The 16575-nt window shown below is 39.2% G+C and overlaps 1 pseudogene across 1 annotated transcript; it reads right to left on the bottom strand.

The window, feature by feature from the left end:
- Positions 1–14657: 14657 nt before the first annotated feature.
- Positions 14658–15077, bottom strand: LOC309974593 (mitochondrial import receptor subunit TOM20 homolog; annotated as a pseudogene). The gene has a single exon. The product of its transcript is annotated as a mitochondrial import receptor subunit TOM20 homolog (transcript).
- Positions 15078–16575: the final 1498 nt, after the last annotated feature.

Genomic DNA, 16575 nt, shown 5'->3' with positions numbered 1-16575 from the left:
TTTATTTCACTTATTGTACTTTTCAGCTCCAGTTTTCTTTTTGGTTTCTTTTTAGGTTTTCTACCTCTTTGTTGATATTCCATTTTGTTCACACATCATTTTCTTGACTTTCTCCACGTCTCCCTTTCATCCTTTGAACATCTTTAAGATGATTGATTTAAAGTCTTTGTCTAGTACACCTGCCATCAGTTTCAAGGACAGTTTCTGTTGACTTATTTTTTTTCCTTGAATGGGTCATACTTTATTTTTTGTATGCCTTTTGAGTTTTTGTTGAAAACTAGGCATTTGAATCTGATTACATGGGAACTCTGGAAATCATATTGTCTCCTGTCCCCAGGGTTTGCTGGTTCTGTTATGGTTTCTGGGTTTTGTTTTGTTTTGTTTCTCAATTGTTGTAGTCTGTCTCTATGCCAAGGATCATCCTGGTATAAACTTAAGATCATCTCAGGTCTTTTCTGAGCCTATGCCTTTCCCTGGACATGTGCATTTACTTTCTAATTTTCCCCGTATATGCAATTGTTTTTGAACGTCCTAGCCTTAATGTCTGGCTCCCAAAAGGGGGAAAAAGAGAAAAATGAGGAGGTGGGGAAGGGTTCCAGTTCTTTAAAACCCCTGTAAGTTACTTTAGCCATAAGGGAAGAGGCTTGCAACCATGCGGGGAGGTGCAACAACAATGGTTGCTCTCCTCTTTGTCTGCATCTCTGTGATCAGAAGCAGCAATCAGCTATCAAAGCACAGATCCCTAACATTTGGTGGACAGGGTAGTTTTTGCCTGCCCTGGCTCCTACAAGCGGTGTGCAGGCTGCTCCAGGAACACATGCACAGCTGCCTGCCATGCAGCTGGGGGTAGAGGATAAGTAGCTGTTACTGTAGTCTGAGCTGAAACTGACCAAAATTAATTACAATTTACTGTTCAAACCTTTCCCTGGAAGTTGCAAGCCAGACTCCAGAGTTCCAAAATAGTTACATCAGACAGATTCTGCCAGTGCATCTGTTGTCTAGATGGGGAGACAGATTTTTGGTGCTTCCTGCTCTGCTCTCATCCCCAAATCCTCTCCCATTGGTGAGTTTTTAAACAGACCTCCTCTATGTCTATGAATCACTCTGGATGCTGCATTAAGAACTGACCACAGGGAGGCAAGGGTGGGTAAAGGGGGACCTGATAGGAGACCACTCCAATAATCCAGGTGAGATATAATCATACTTGACCACCATAGGGTTCTTGTGTTGATAAATATTTGAATCTGGATCTATTTTGAAGGTAGAGCCTCCAAGATATGCTGCTGAATGAGAGGCAAATACAAATTTATGGAAAAGAAAGTGAATATAAGAAATGCCTATTTTTAGGCTTCCCTGGTGGCGCAGTGGTTGGGAGTCCGCCTGCCGATGCAGGGGACACGGGCTTGTGCCCCGGTCCGGGAAGATCCCATATGCCGCGGAGCGGCTGGGCCCGTGAGCCATGGCCACTGAGCCTGTGCGTCCGGAGCCTGTGCTCCGCAACGGGAGGGACCACAACAGTGAGAGGCCCACGTATCGCAAAAACAAAAAACAAAAAAAGAAATGCCTATTTTTGAAATGAACAAAAATAGTCATGGAATTGTCCCAGGAAGCCACAAGGAACATTAGTTTTGACCGTTTGCTCTGACATTCCCGATCTTCTTCATTAAAATTCTTACCACCATTTTTGGTCATGGGCACTGGTTTTGCAGACCCAGCCCTTTCTCTCCTCTGAACTGCATTGGCATGACCTGGTCTTACCATGTATTCTCACGGATGAAGCCTGTGACTACCCTTTTCAAAGGGCCTGAAAACATCCATTTTGGCTCCAAAGATGAAAGCTGTTTTCTGCTTCTCAGCTGAGAGCCTCCCAGAGATGATAGCCGATATTTTTGCAGTAATAGCTTTATTTGGAAACACACAAAACCACCTGGAAAAATAGTATAGCCTATTGGTAGCTCTCCTGAACTACTCTGCTAGCATCAGAACCTCTAAAATTTTAGCAAGTATTTTAAATTGTGTAACTCTGAAATTAGTATGTCTTTCCAACAAGGAGTTGGCCTGCACTCTTGAAGACTGTAATATGTGACAGTAAAACACATCACTCATCTGCTTTTTCAGTCTCTGGTACTCTGTACCAGGGGTCAGTTTATCCTTGAGAACCAGAAAATATCTTTGAGATCCTTCGAATCAATGAGGAGCACTGGAGAGAAGGGAGAAATCCCTCACATGTGACAGACATTTTAGGGGATGTAGTTATAATTATTCTTGTCTTCAGACTCCCAAAAGTACAGTTCAGTCAACATCGTGAATCACGGAATTCTCTCACTGGTAAGCCCCCTTTCAAGGGTGTTAAATGTCTTGCTTGGCACTTTGTTTTATTTAGCTAACTTTTCAGCCTATTTTAACACGTGGAACCTCCTGAAACATGAGCCAGAGAGCGTACGAATCTAGCTCCATTTCGTTCTGGTCTGTCACTTTGGTGTTAGCATTTTCCTCACTCTTGTTTCCAGTTTGAGTTATGAAACCATTTCAGTTCAGTTTTAATAACCTCCCTGGCATGGCAAGCTCTACAAGAGCTGCCAAACTTAATACGTTGACTCCTTGTGAAGAGGGCAGCAGCTCTGGCCAGTGGAGGACAGGAGGTGGATTTTCTATAAACGCATCCGTTTTCCATTACAGCCCTTTCTGATTTGGTAGCAGACTGCCAGGTGCAGCTGGTTTCCTCTTCTATACACAGTCATTTTTGACTTTGGTTTCTGAATTTCCTTGTCTCCTGACTCACCCATGATCCTCTGACTAAATAAACTACCTCGTGATCAATCTTCCTGCCCGCAGAGTAGGTCCCAGAGCTCAGCAGCCATGAGAGAGCTAGCTTCACCCTGCACGACAAACCTCTGATCAGTGACTTCCATGTGTGTTTATGGAGGCTTCCACGACCACCATAGGGAAACAGCTGCTCTGGTGCAGAGAGAGTGCTGTTTTTGTGGAGTGAAAGCAGGATTCTGTTCTGTAGATGGATTTCCACATGAGCTGCAGGCATACCACTGAAGGTGTCAAAACTCTCTGAAGCTGCACTCGTGAGAACTTTCCCCCCAGCCACTCCTCTGCAACAAAACAAAGGTCAGGCTAGGAGTCTGGGTCCCTAGTCTTCAGTCTCATCCTTTCCTAGATTCTGTGCTTATTTAAGATGAAGACACACTCATCTCATTGGATAAAGGACATGAAAATATTCATTTCTTACAAAATGTGCAATAAACTGTAGATTTCACGGGCAGGTTTATAATATAGAGATGCCCTGCTTTAAGCCAATGAAATGCATGAAATTCCAAATTTATAAGCAAATAGAAAGGTGAAGGCAGTATAGAATTACTTACTTTACAAGAAGCGTGGTGATAAGAAACTTTAAGTAGCTATTCTCTATAAGGGCAATAATATACCATCATTTCTTTATTCAGATAAGGTGAGCTACTCCTATAACAAGAGTATTTAGTACAAAAAATAGGTCAGGGACAGATTAAAAAGGCTGCCCAAAACTGGTGTGTAAATTCCCATTTGGGAATGTGGCCACCTATAATTTCCTTTAGAACCTCAGCTTAATCTTATTACACTTCCACTAATATTCTCTCGGGGAATTAAGTGTTGGGGGTTGAGGGGTAAGGTGTCCTTGGGTTTTAGCTGCTTCTTACCACACATGTGTTTGTGGCCTCCGAAAGCAGAGGCCTCAGAGCAGAAACCTCAGAGATGCAAAGTCACTGTGTGGAAAGAGCGCAGACATCTGGGCGTCTTATCACCTGGGAGTTCTCAATCTTTTCTTCTGCTACCGCCTGTGATGGGTGATGATTTATTTCCATGGGCACAGACTGCAGGCTGCTGCATCAATAAAATAGACCAGGAGTGAAGTGCCGCTCGGCAGGTGCTGGCTGAAACCCCACCGCTTTCTCCCCTGCTCAGGAAAGCATCTTAGAGCGCAAGTGAACAAAAGAAGCAGCATTGGAGGGGCAACTTGGGATGTACTCCTACTGCTTTTACGTTTATCATCTAAAAACTTTGGTATCTTCTAACTCTTTTTAGTAACAGTTTGCTTGTTATAAACTTCCCCCCTGAGATTTGCCGGTGCAGTCTGCCATTATAAGGCTACAGACTGGAGGCCTGGAAGGGATTTGTCCTCTGAGCATCCAGGTCCAAGAAGTCAGGAACAGCCTCCCCTTTGGACAGCTCCAGGTCCTGGCAGACCTGCTTAAGGGATGGAGCTACAGAGAGGAAGACAGAGGGGAAAACTCTTGCAGGACTTGGAAAAACCCCTCTTATGCTTTTGAGTCAGATCCTCCCATGCAGGTAGATGCTCATCATTCTGATCCAGCCAGTTGTCTTCGTTTTGTTTGTTTTTTTTTCCTTTTTCTCTTGCCAGTGGTCTTCAAAGGCACAGCCCTTTTCTGAAACATCACAGGACCTTCTAATTAGCAGTCTCTGGCCGTGTAGAGCTGCAGCTTGTTTTATGTGTCCCAGAATAACTAGGCTTTTGCAAGTTTTTAAAACCCAAAGTTTGATTCAAAGATATATCCTTAATTTATTGGTCCCAAGTTAAATGAGCACAAATTCTTTTGTAATATTGAAAATTATTTTTAAATTTAATAAAAATGTTCATGGAACTATTTTTTTTCCTTACTGGAAAAATAAGATATTATAGCAACAAAAAATGATCTTTAAAAAAATGAAAAATCTCTTCTTATTAAAACTTTTCTTCTCTCTCCTCCCCTGACCACTGGGGGACTTAACAGAATTCAGGTTCCTTGAATGGGAACTTTTCTGGAGCCTGGTGTGGGGCTGGCCACTTTGATTCATCAAGGTTATATGTTAATTAGAACAAATGGAAAAGGAGAAATTACCTCCTTATCCAAGGAGTGTCCTCAAGAAAGAAGAGTCAGTGGGGACAACAGGGGCTTCTAAATTTGGCTTTGCAGAGTCTCTTGTAGGCATGGGTGAAAAGTGGGGAGGGAGAAGGGAGCAGATATGGATTGAATGTGTTCCCCCCAATTTATGTGTTGAAGCTCTAACCCCCAGCGTGATGACACTTGGAGGTGGGGCCTTTGGGAGGTAATTAGGGTAAGATGAGGTCATGAGGGTGGAGCCCCCATGATGGGACTAGTGTCCTTAAAAGAAGAGGAAGAAACCAGAGCCCTCTCTTTCTCTCCACCAGATACAGCAAGAAGAAAGTATTTGCAAACCAGAAAAAGGGCTCTCACCAGACACCTTGATCTTGGACTTCCTAGCCTCCAGAACTGTAAGAAATAAACGTTTATTGTTTAAACCGTGTGGTAATTTGTTACAGTAGCCTGAGGTGACTAAGACAGGAGGAGAAAAGGTTGAGGGGAGCAAATTCAGGTTTTTTCTTCCAACTAGAGAAACTCCACTTTCAGAAAAAGAGGAATTATCTTTTTTTATTCAAAGTGCTGTGTGTGTATGTGTATAGACATTCTCCAGGCTTATTATTTGATACCAATGCTTTATTGTCATTTAATGCCAAGTGCAATTTAAAACTTGGGGGCGAGAAATGATTATACTCTAAGAAATTGCCCAAATTTCCTGTCTCCTAAGATTACTAACTTACAGAGGAGGGAACAGAGAAAAAAATTGGATTAAAAAAAGTTACAAGTAATGAAAAAAGACAATTCTATCTTTTTTTTTTGGTATGGGCAACTGCACTTGATATTGTGAAATCAAATGATATTATACCTCCAGGAACTCTTCCAGAAAGAGCTACTCAGTAAGGGGAGATTCATCATTAGTGCATTCAGAAATTATAGCTCTGGTATGTTTGCAAAGGATCATACATAGTCTTGAAACCTCAAGAACAGCAAAGTCAATGAGTGTCTTTAGAAGTGTGTATTCCTCTCCTGTCAAAGAATCTTTCTGCATGAGTGGCAATTGTGTGCTCGATTTGAGTAACTGTTTCTTCTAAACAAAATTCAAGCTAACAGACCCATAGATCTTAACAGTACAGACCATCCTATAACAGAATGGAAAGAGATGTTTTTGAAAGCTTGATTGTTAGTGATGCCCATTAGTGTCTTTCAAGTAGGTAAATAGTATAGCATGTAACCATAAATATAGATTACAATGGCATGCAGTATTATCATAAAAGAGGGAATTAGACCAGGGAACCTCTTCTCTATGCTAGAAACTGTTCCTCAAAATGCATGTAGTCTACTAACCGAGGAGATCTGGCTTTTATAATAAAAAAAAAGGTACCTAATAACACAAAATCTGTGCCCAATAGCCTATTGTTACTGGTCATTATGAGAGACATCAGCAGTGAGACTCAGAGATGGGATGGTGGTAGGAACATGGGCTTTGGAACTTGATTCACCCAGATCCAAATCCCAACTCTCAGCAGAGTTATCTGAGAAAGTTATGAAGCTGCTCTGAGTCTTGTTTTCCTCCTTTGTAAAATGAGAACAAAATGACACATCTCACAAGGTCAAGTGAGATATGAAAATCATCTAGCAAAAAACGCCTTGCCCTCAGTAGCCACTCATATATATTGGGTTTCTTCTTTTCTTACAGTCTGAGAAAGGATGTATTATCTTATCGGGGGACAGGAATCTTAGTGATTCAGCTAGGCTTCCCTTTCGATATTTTTCTGCATGATCCAGAATGCAAGGCCAGTACCTGGAGAAATGCATGGACATGTCCAGGTAGAATATTAATGATAGGAGCTGCGTGGAAGTTGTTCCATTCACTAGCATCAATGTGAGCTTACCATCTTCAGGTTCTGCTGAAGTGCATGTGGTGCCTGAGTGTTTACCTGCCTGGTAATGGCCCTGCCTATCAGCAGTGATGAAACCTTTAATGAAGAAGTTTTCAGAAGTCCTTTGAATTCCATTTCTTGGAGATGAAGTAGGGAAAAATCAGTTTTCTTGGAAATTATTGCAATCTGGCAAGAACTTTGAAAATTGTTGGAGACACTGAAATTGGCTTGGAATTATCAAGCAGTTCTACTCTGTTTTAAATATTAGGCTTCCTGATGAGATTTCATTGAAGAAAGATTTCTGTGGCTCCAAAGAATTTGTAAACCATTGGCCTAGTGCAAGAGAGCCATAGTCTGAGAATGAAGAACCCCGTACTAAACTGAGTTCTGTCACTCATTTGCTGTGGGACACTCTACTATTGTGTGTCACTTTCTTCAGAGTTAGAACAGGGGAAAGATCATATATTGGGGGTATGACAGTAGATTTTTGTTTTTAAGCCTAAAGCAGTATCTACATCACAGAGATCATCTGAAAACCCCAAGTTCACTTTTTCCTCAACAGAAGGTTTGCTGTTGTTTAAATTATCTCAATATCATAATTGCCTTGATGGCCCATCTCAAAACGCAGCTGAAATTAATTAGTTCATTGTAGAAAAACAGAACATCTTTTTGCTTTCTTATGTTTTTTAACATTAGGCAATAAGAAGTTTCCTAGTTCTTTCAGTTAAAGAAAGGACATTTATTTTTATATAAATTTGTTTTCCCGCCCATTCCAAAACAATAGTTTCATGGAGCAAACCCCAGGAATAAGTAGAAAAAAACTTCCCGAGTTCCAACTAATCAGTGTTTCCTGTGAGTTCATCAGTCCAATTCAACTGAGGGTGAAAACCACCTTTGTTCAATTAGAGTATGTAGAACGCTATGCCCTTCACACCTGCTTTTCTAGTACACACAATGTGCAAACATTAGGCCAGACAGGCACTGCAAATTTACACTGTGAAAACATGTATCTAAATATTCTCATAACAAGAACTATTTTCCAGAGCAATGCTTTATAATTAATGAGAATGCTTGTGAGCGTTCATAAGAACATTGTGCAATAAACATAAATATTTGATTACTTAATAAATGTAAATGTGATATGAAGTACAACAAACACTGATTTAAAAGCTGACATTAATTGCCAATAGAAACTTAATCATAAGCTATTAATTTACCATAACATCTGAGAGTCTTGATTAAAATTCCAATAAGGCAAAGAATTGTAACCTATTACACTCAATTTAGAAAAAGCAAATAATGACCATTTCAATTGTAAGCTTTTGTCTTACTCACCATGCACAGCCCTTACCAGATGTAATCCTACCATGAGATAACTTTCCTATTTTTTGAAAAATGGCAGATAGAACACAGTGTACAGCAGGTTTCTATAGAAGCAAGATTTGGAGCTGAAAGGAGTATGGAAGCTTCATAAAGATTTGCATCATTCATATTTTTATTGAAATGAGGATTTGGTTCAGGAAGAAATGGTAACAAATTGGGCTGAAGAATCCAGTCATGGGGAGCTCTAAAATGGATTCCAGTCTTTATTGGGAGGAGGAGAAAAGGAGGCAAGAAAATCACTTTCCTCACTCTTTACCCCTAGGCTACCAGCCGCAGCCCATGAAAAAGATCTCAGCCTCTACCCTTGCCATTGGAGACCTCCTTAACACTTGCCATTACAGGACTCACTAATCTGATTGGTCAGAATTTGAAAGTGATCAGACCACATTTGCAGAGGGCATGGTCTGCAAAGGGGCCACCCTCCTGCTGTTCTACCTGTGCCTAGGTGGGCCATTAGCCTCCAAGTCTGCCCCATAGGCACAGGCATGTTTCCTCTCTCCCTCTCTCTGTAGGACACCTCACCATACAGAATCCAAGATTTAGATTCAAGGTGGAAAGCCTCACTCTCATTTGCTTTGGTTCTAAGTCCCATTTTCCTATCCAGTTTACCTGAAGTCTGGCCTTTTTTAGTTTTCAGCCACTTACCCAGATTAATAAGTTGATATTTCATGTTCCATTTCTCTAGTTATCACTATTTGTTCTGTCAAACATGAGTGGGAAAGAGAGGCAAGTAATCATCAGGGAGTATTTTGGGGCGAGAAGGGGCATAGGGTACTTAAAAGGAGTCTTCTTCAGTTCTCAGAGCAAAGGAAACAAACAGAAAACAAAGACAAAGCATGCCAAGGAGAGACATCCTGGAAGGATGTTTTCTCTTCCCATCCCATCTCTTCTGTAGTAGCCACCTGATGCTGCCTGTATGAAGACTTTCTGGAGGTGACAGCTGACAGAAGCAGAGCTGCATCTAGTGCCTGAACCATTACATGCTCAGAGACAAAAACAAGTGACCAGGGAATGAATAACTGGGAAAGATAAACTGAATGCAATGTTTTGTTTTTCAAAATAACATTTTGTTTCCTGATTTGATGTGTATGTGGAAAATAGAAAAAAAGCATAAAAAGGAAAGCAAATATCATCTGCATCCTACTAACCAGGAATAGTGATTTTCTGTTTCCGAGTTCCCCAAGGCCACCTCTAAGCTGTTGGCTGCCCCGCCTGGTTCTGCTTAGACTGCTGGGTAGAGTACAGGTGTTAAAGACCTCATTAGCACACTTTTGCTACTCACTTGGAGAACTAAATACTCTCAAGTGACTCTTAAGTTCTCCCAGCACAGTCCATTTCTGCAGCTGGCAAGTCCAGAGTTTTAGAAGTTTGTGTGTCTCTGCGGCCTTCTCTTGAGCCATTCTGATTTGTCTTTCAAAAAGGACACATATGTAACTGCACTGTGTTAGGCCCAGCTGTTCCTGATTTCCCTGCTCCAGCTTCCTTCCGCACACGTATTACTGGTTTCATTTTATTTGTGGGGCAGGGAGGTACTATCATTTTTATTTCTTTCCCACCACTGAACAGAGAAACAAAACAAGAAGCAATGGTTTAAAACCATTTCTTTCTTCACAGCTCCAATCTAAACTGTCCAAGGAAATTAAGTCCCCATGTGCTGGGGAGTTGTATTTCTGGCTGAAATGCAAGTAGAGGACAGGACCTTTCTAACTGTTGAATAGTAGGGCACAGAGAAGCCAGAATCCTAGACATGGTATTGGGTCCAACGTGCTCCAACATGCATGTGCCCATGGGTGTGGTGAACATGCTTTTTCCTTAAAAAGCAGGGCGAGGTCTGAAGAATACAGTTCAAGTAACAGAACAAAGTGATTTTTTTTTCCCACAAATGTATTTTCTTCCAACATTTTAAGCAATAGATCACATTGTTATATTGTTTCTTTCTAATCATTCCTCTTCTGTTTTCTTGTCAGCCTTCTCTTTCTTCTCCTAAGTATGGATGTCTCCAGGGTTCTATTCGTGATTCTTTGTCTTCCTCCTTTATAAACTCCCTCTCAGGGAACTGCTAGCTCACCTTGACTTCAGTTAGCACTGCTCTGCAAAGGACACCTAGACCCTCCCTGAACTTTCCTGAAAAACAGTGTAGCAAAGCTAAGAGTGTGCATTTTCAAGTCCCAGAGCTACACTATTGCTGTGTGCCTTTGAAAAAGTTTTTCAGTCTCTGGGCCTCCATTTCTCCATCCATACAGTGGTGAGCAAAGCATGAGACAGTACTTGAAGGCATTTAAGTATTAGTGAAGGTGTGTTGGTCGTAAATTATCTCAGGAGAGTTTGTTTGTTTGAAAATGTCTGTATTTCATTTTGATTAAAACCAACTTAGGGTCCCTTTATCTTTTGAAAAAGTCATGCATGCACGTGGAAAATTTCAAAATTACAACAGGGTATTCATACATGTAAGTCCCTCTTAACTTTTATCCCTCAGCCACCTTCCAGAAGAAACTACTTTTTCATGCCTCACCTTTTCCTAGCTGCTAAGAAAATTCTCTTGGAATATCTCTTGAAATATCTTGCTGGATATACAATAATTTATTATTCATTATCCAATGGGTGGATTTCAGGTTATTTCCAATTTTATTATTAAAATCAGGGGTGGACAGGTTTGAATATAACTGAGGATAGATTCCTAGAACGGATATTGATGAGTGAAAGGATATATGCAAATTTTGTGATTAGGTTTTTTGAGCTATAATTTACACACAATAAAACTAACCCTTTTAAGCGTGTAGATCTGTAGGTTTTGACAGATGCCTACAGTTGTACAACACCACCAAAATCAAGACAACAGAACACTTCTATCACCTCAGACGTTTCCCTTGTGCCTAGTGACTCCCTGGAGTCAGCAGATTGTGAAACTTTAAGGAATTTTCAAAGCCCGTTGTTAAAAAGTCATTATTTAAAATTAAATTACATAAACTTACAATTCAATATAATTATATTTTTAAAAAGGTAATAAGTACTAAAAACTTGTTGCTTCCTCATTATTTTACACTGTGCTATTATCTGTGGCTGTGTAGTTATTTATATCTATTTTATCTGTATGGTGGAAATACCATATAATAATGTGCTGCTTTGCATCTCTTCCCAACTCCACGTTCAGTGTCATCACTTTGGGAGGTTAAAATTGGCCATGATGGGAATATTTACACTAGAGAAATTGGCAAATGCTACAAATCAGAGAGTTTTTATTTGGAGAGCTTGAACATTTACCAACATACTATGTTCACATCCCTTTATGCCACCCCCAGCCCCTGGCAGCAACTGATATATTTTCTGCTCTTATAGTATTGTCTGTTCCTGAATGAAAGAAATCATATAGAATGTAGTCTTTTGAGTTTAGCTTCTTTCATTTAACCTAATGAACTTGAGATTAATCTATGTTGTATGAGTAGTTGTTCCTTTCATTGCTAAGTAATATTCTATTGTATGAATGGATATACCACAGTTTGCTTACCATTCACCTGTTGATTGATATTTGAGCTTTTTGCGGTTTGGGGTGATTATGAATATAGCCATTATATATATTAACATATAGATTTTTAGTGAATGTTAGTTTTTGTTTGTCTTGGGTAAATACCTAGGAGTGAGGCTGTGGGTTCATATGAGAAGCATATGCTTTACTTTATAAGACGTTGTCAAACTGATTATCAAAGTGGTCATACCGTTTTGCATTCTGACAAGTAATGTATAAGAGTTCTAGTTACTCTTTATCCTTGCTAACTAACATTCATTTTGGTCAGTTTTTAAATTTTAGATATTCTAATAGGTTTGTAGTGGCATCTCATTGTCACAGGAGCATTGGTCTGACATAACCTATTACAAGGTTCTTACAAGTAGAATCTTTTAATTTTTGAAGAATATTTTCACAAAATACATAATTTATAAATTGACTGTTATTTTCTTCAAGAACTTTGAAGATATTATTCCATTGGTTATTGGCTTTTAATCTTTACATTGTGAAAAGTCAACAATCAGTTTTATTATTTCTCCTTTGAAGGTAATATGTCATTTTTTTCTGTACCTGTTTAAGAGTTTGTCTTTTGTCTTTGGTTTTCAGAAGTTTTATTATTTTGTGCTTATATGTGATTTGTTTGTGTATTTATCCTGCTTGGGGTTAGTTGAACTTCTTGTACCAATGGCTTGGTGTCTTTCATCATTTAAAAAAAAATTTACAACCGTTATCTCTTCAAATATTACTTCTTCGAAGACATTTTCTTTTCTACTTCTGGGACTCAAGTTACCTGAATTTTAGACTTGTTAACCTTGTATTAGGTTCTTTTATCTATTTTGTCTACTTCTGTCTCTCTACACCTCCATCTAGATATTTTCTCCTATTTTTCAGTAACTGTGTTTTAAGTCTTCTATTAAGGCTATCCATTGATATCTTAATTGCAGTTACTGTTTTTTCCATTTAGTTCCATTTTCATATTTGTAATAATTTCTGTTCTTTCTGAAACTCTCCCACTTGTTATTTAATTCCTCAAAAATATTAACAATAGTTATTAAAAGTCTATGTCTAATTCCAAACATGGACTTTATAATAACTATTTTGTGAGTCTGTTTATAGTGTCTGATTTTTTTTTCTTGGTTTTCAGTCGAGATTTGCATTTTTTGTATGCCTTGTTACTTTTGATTGAGTGTTGGACATTGTGTATGGGGCATGGTAGACATACTTTAAGTTTCTGGCTTATATTATAATGTTATTTTGACCAGAGAGAATTTACTTTTGTTTCTAAAAGACAACTAGACTAGGATAAGATCACCATAATCCAATTAGGGAATGAGATGATCAAATCTAGGCTCCAATTCTTATGAAGTCTGATTTATTTCCAGGCCATACTTATTCCTACTGTGTAAATTTTGAGGGTCCCAAATGAAGTCCGAGGGTATATACCAGGTCCAATCCACCTTGGTGGGCTTTGAACTCCAATTTTCACCAACGCCAATCCCCACTCCTGTGAAACTACTGGAAACTCCCCAACTTTTCAATCTCTCAGGCACTGATTTTGAAATAGGCTGTCAATCCTCTTGAGGGAAAAAGTTGCCCCAAATGTCAGATCACGACTCTTGGATTTCCTTCTCATCTGGATCTTGGCCCTCCAAATTCTTACTCTCTTGATAGTTTCAGATGCTCAAACACATTTTTAAAATATATTTTGTCCAGTTTTATATTATCTCAATAGGAGGGTGAGCCCTGAGCAGTCTAGATAGTTATTTTGGGATGCAGTACTCCATCAGTAGTTTTCAAAAACTTCCCAGGTGATTCTCTTTTTTTTTTTTTTTTAAGTACTAAGGATCTTTATTCTCAGGCCTGATATTGAATCTGTGGCTGCAGATGATGTCACTATTTTGAGAATAAAAGGTCCCATTATCTTCATCCTTTGCAAGTCTTCAGCCACAAAGTTACACCTTATTCTCATAACAAGGTAAGTGAATCAGGCTGGAAGGGGATTTAGGAGGTACACTGATGATAAAAGCAAAGGGGAACACACACTTTTACAGGCATATTGTCCCAGTTAACCTTGAAAGTTAAATTTCAGATTAATTTACAAAAGTAGTGGCAGACCATGATTTCAGTGAAAATCAACGCAAGTTATACCTTAAAAAAAAATCAGTTCAGAAATACTAAGTCAGGCGAGCATACAAAATTCAGAGTATTAAAAAATGCAAGGGCTGGTTGCCCAAACAGATATATCCCTCAGAAAAAGGGATTTGAAAATGCTGAGCAGAACCAAAGGAATTAGAAGCTGAATTAGCAGACAAATTCCCTCATTTTATAACTGTGGGCAGACATTAACTGGCGAAGTTTACTCAGCTAGATTAAGGGTGTACATAGATCTAATTCCTGGTGCTATTTGCAACTACACATATCTAAAATACAAGGAGATAAATATCTGGAACACATTAGGCCCACTGATTTAAACAAAACAGTTCAACAGTGGGGGTGAAGTTATTGTAGCACAGCAGCACATTATACATATTTAAGAGATTAAATGGAAAGAAATAATCTCTTAAAGATTTTAATGCTCAGTTTTGATACACAATCAAGTTTCCATCCAATTTTCTGATGTACAGCAAACTGTACTAGCTTAAAAAAGAAAGTGCTTCCTTCAGTTTTCTTCTACACATTTTTTGGCCTTTCAAAACTGAGCACTGGGTCATTTTACTGTAAGTAATGTGATGTTATATATGTACCTTCTAATTGCACGTTTTAGGAATAAACAAAATCCATATTTCAGTAACTGAGAGTGTATTTATAAAATGAAAACCTCTCTATCAAAATACACTTTTCACTGGGAAAAATAAATAAAATGACAAATGGATCTACACAAAGTAAAAATTAACTTTGGTAGATTTCAGTGCAGGACAGTCCATAACAAGCGTATTTGCCCTTACTCCCCCAGAGCTGATCATCTTCCAAGTTCAGATTTTAAAAATATTTTTTAATTGAGATTATTATGTTGACATTTGTTTCTCATTCCACATCATCTTCAGCCAAGCTCTGAGCACTTACGTTTCTCTGACTAATTGTTGGGAGCTTAGTCAGAAGCATCTGGAACACTGGTGGTGGAAGAGTTTGCTGCAATACTTACAGTAACTGCTGTGGATGTCCACACACAGCAATTGCATTTGTCAGATGGTCCACACCCTTCTCATATTCACCTTGAGCTAGTAACTCTTCACCAAGCTGTATTTCTTCGGGGAAGAATTTCTGAACGCCTTCAGCATCTTTAAGGTCAGGTAATTTGGAAAGTCCAGCTCTCTCCTTGGCAAGCTTCTGTTTCTTTCCTCGTTCTCGCACTCTGTTCTTGAAATTGGGGTCACTCCGTCTCTTGCGGTCGAAGTAAATGCAGTACCCGATGGAAACAGCGATGGCGCTGTTCTGGCCCACCATCTTCTCTCCAACGAGGAGTGGGGTCGGCGGCGGCGGGGCCGCGAAGAAGCTGTTGGCTCAGGACCCTTGCAGCAGACTCCACCGGTTAGTTCCGACGCCCGCTTCCCTGGTGATTCTAACGGGCAGCTGCAGTAACAAACCACAGACATAGAGCATAAAAGGCATGTAAGATTCTTCATGAATTGATTCCTTCAAATCTATGTAACCTAATGTTTTACCACAGTCTTTTCTCTATCCACTGACTCCCAAGCCCATATGCTTTCCAGCCTGATGGAACTACTTACCATTTCTGATGTGCCAGACCACAGTGCTCTCTCTTATCTTCGAACTTTTGCATTTATCACCCTTCTTTGCCTGGCCCACTCCTTTATTCATCCTTTATACCTCGTTTTAAGTGTTGCCTCTTCAGATACTACACTTAACGGTTATGTGTCTTTTGCATCAGTTTGTAAGGCTTTCTAGGATCTGTTTGCTGCTTTAAAAGTAGGACTAGGTCTTCTGAGCTATTCTGTCAGTCTGAAGTTCCACTTCTTTCCCTTCAATATACCTCCCATTTCTTCCTCTTCTGTCCTGCCACCACCTTATACCCAATCATTAAGGCTGTGAGGTCCTTGAAGGAAGTAACTGACACGGATGCTTAAATAATTGTTATTGAGTTGAATTAAACGAAACATTTTTCAAAAGTAAAACTTCACGAAAACAAGACTGCTTCAGAAATCTGAAGTCTGTATTTAATCAGTTTTTGTTAAATTCAGTCCATATATACCTGAATAGGAGAGAGAAAATAATATCTGCTCACTGTAAATGAAAATAATGCTCAATTCTTACTCTGTTGAGTAATTATTTACTCTGTGATGACTTTCCTGGAGATACCATGTAATTGACTAACTTAGTGCTTGATGTGTACCAGGCGTTATATTGATACTATCTTTTCCCATGTGTCTTACCATTTAATCCTCACAATAATTCTCTGTAGTAGATGCTGTTGTCATTAAGACTAAGAGGTGCTAGGTCTCCTTACCAAGATTATGTATCTGGTGAGTGGCTGACTCAGGACACAAACAAGGTATATCTGACCCTAAAACTCATACTTGTATAACATTATACTAAACACTAGTAGAAAAAGCACGGCTTTACGCCTGTGCTCAGACCTTATTTCCATCAATGGTGTATCATAGTACAAACTAAACTTTCAGATCCTCCGTTTCCTCATCTATAATAACTGAATTCAATACTTCCCTGAAAAGTTCTGAGGAAATGGTCTGGCATGATGTCAGGTGTGTTATAGGTGCTTGATAAATATGATTACACACACACGCACACTTTGTCCACATCTTTATTTCTTTTATTGCTGACTTCTTCACACCATCTGTTATTTGACTATAACTACTTTAGTTATTTATGCATTCTTTTTCTATATTCTAGGCGGTACTAGCATGGTTTTAACTAACTTCATATGAATTAATTACTTACCAGTAGTGACATATTTATTATCAAT

This window comes from Leucopleurus acutus (assembly GCF_964270905.1).
Source record: "Leucopleurus acutus genome assembly, chromosome: 18".
Taxonomy (NCBI): Eukaryota; Metazoa; Chordata; class Mammalia; order Artiodactyla; family Delphinidae; genus Leucopleurus; species Leucopleurus acutus.
This window is presented reverse-complemented; position numbering and strand designations above follow the sequence as displayed.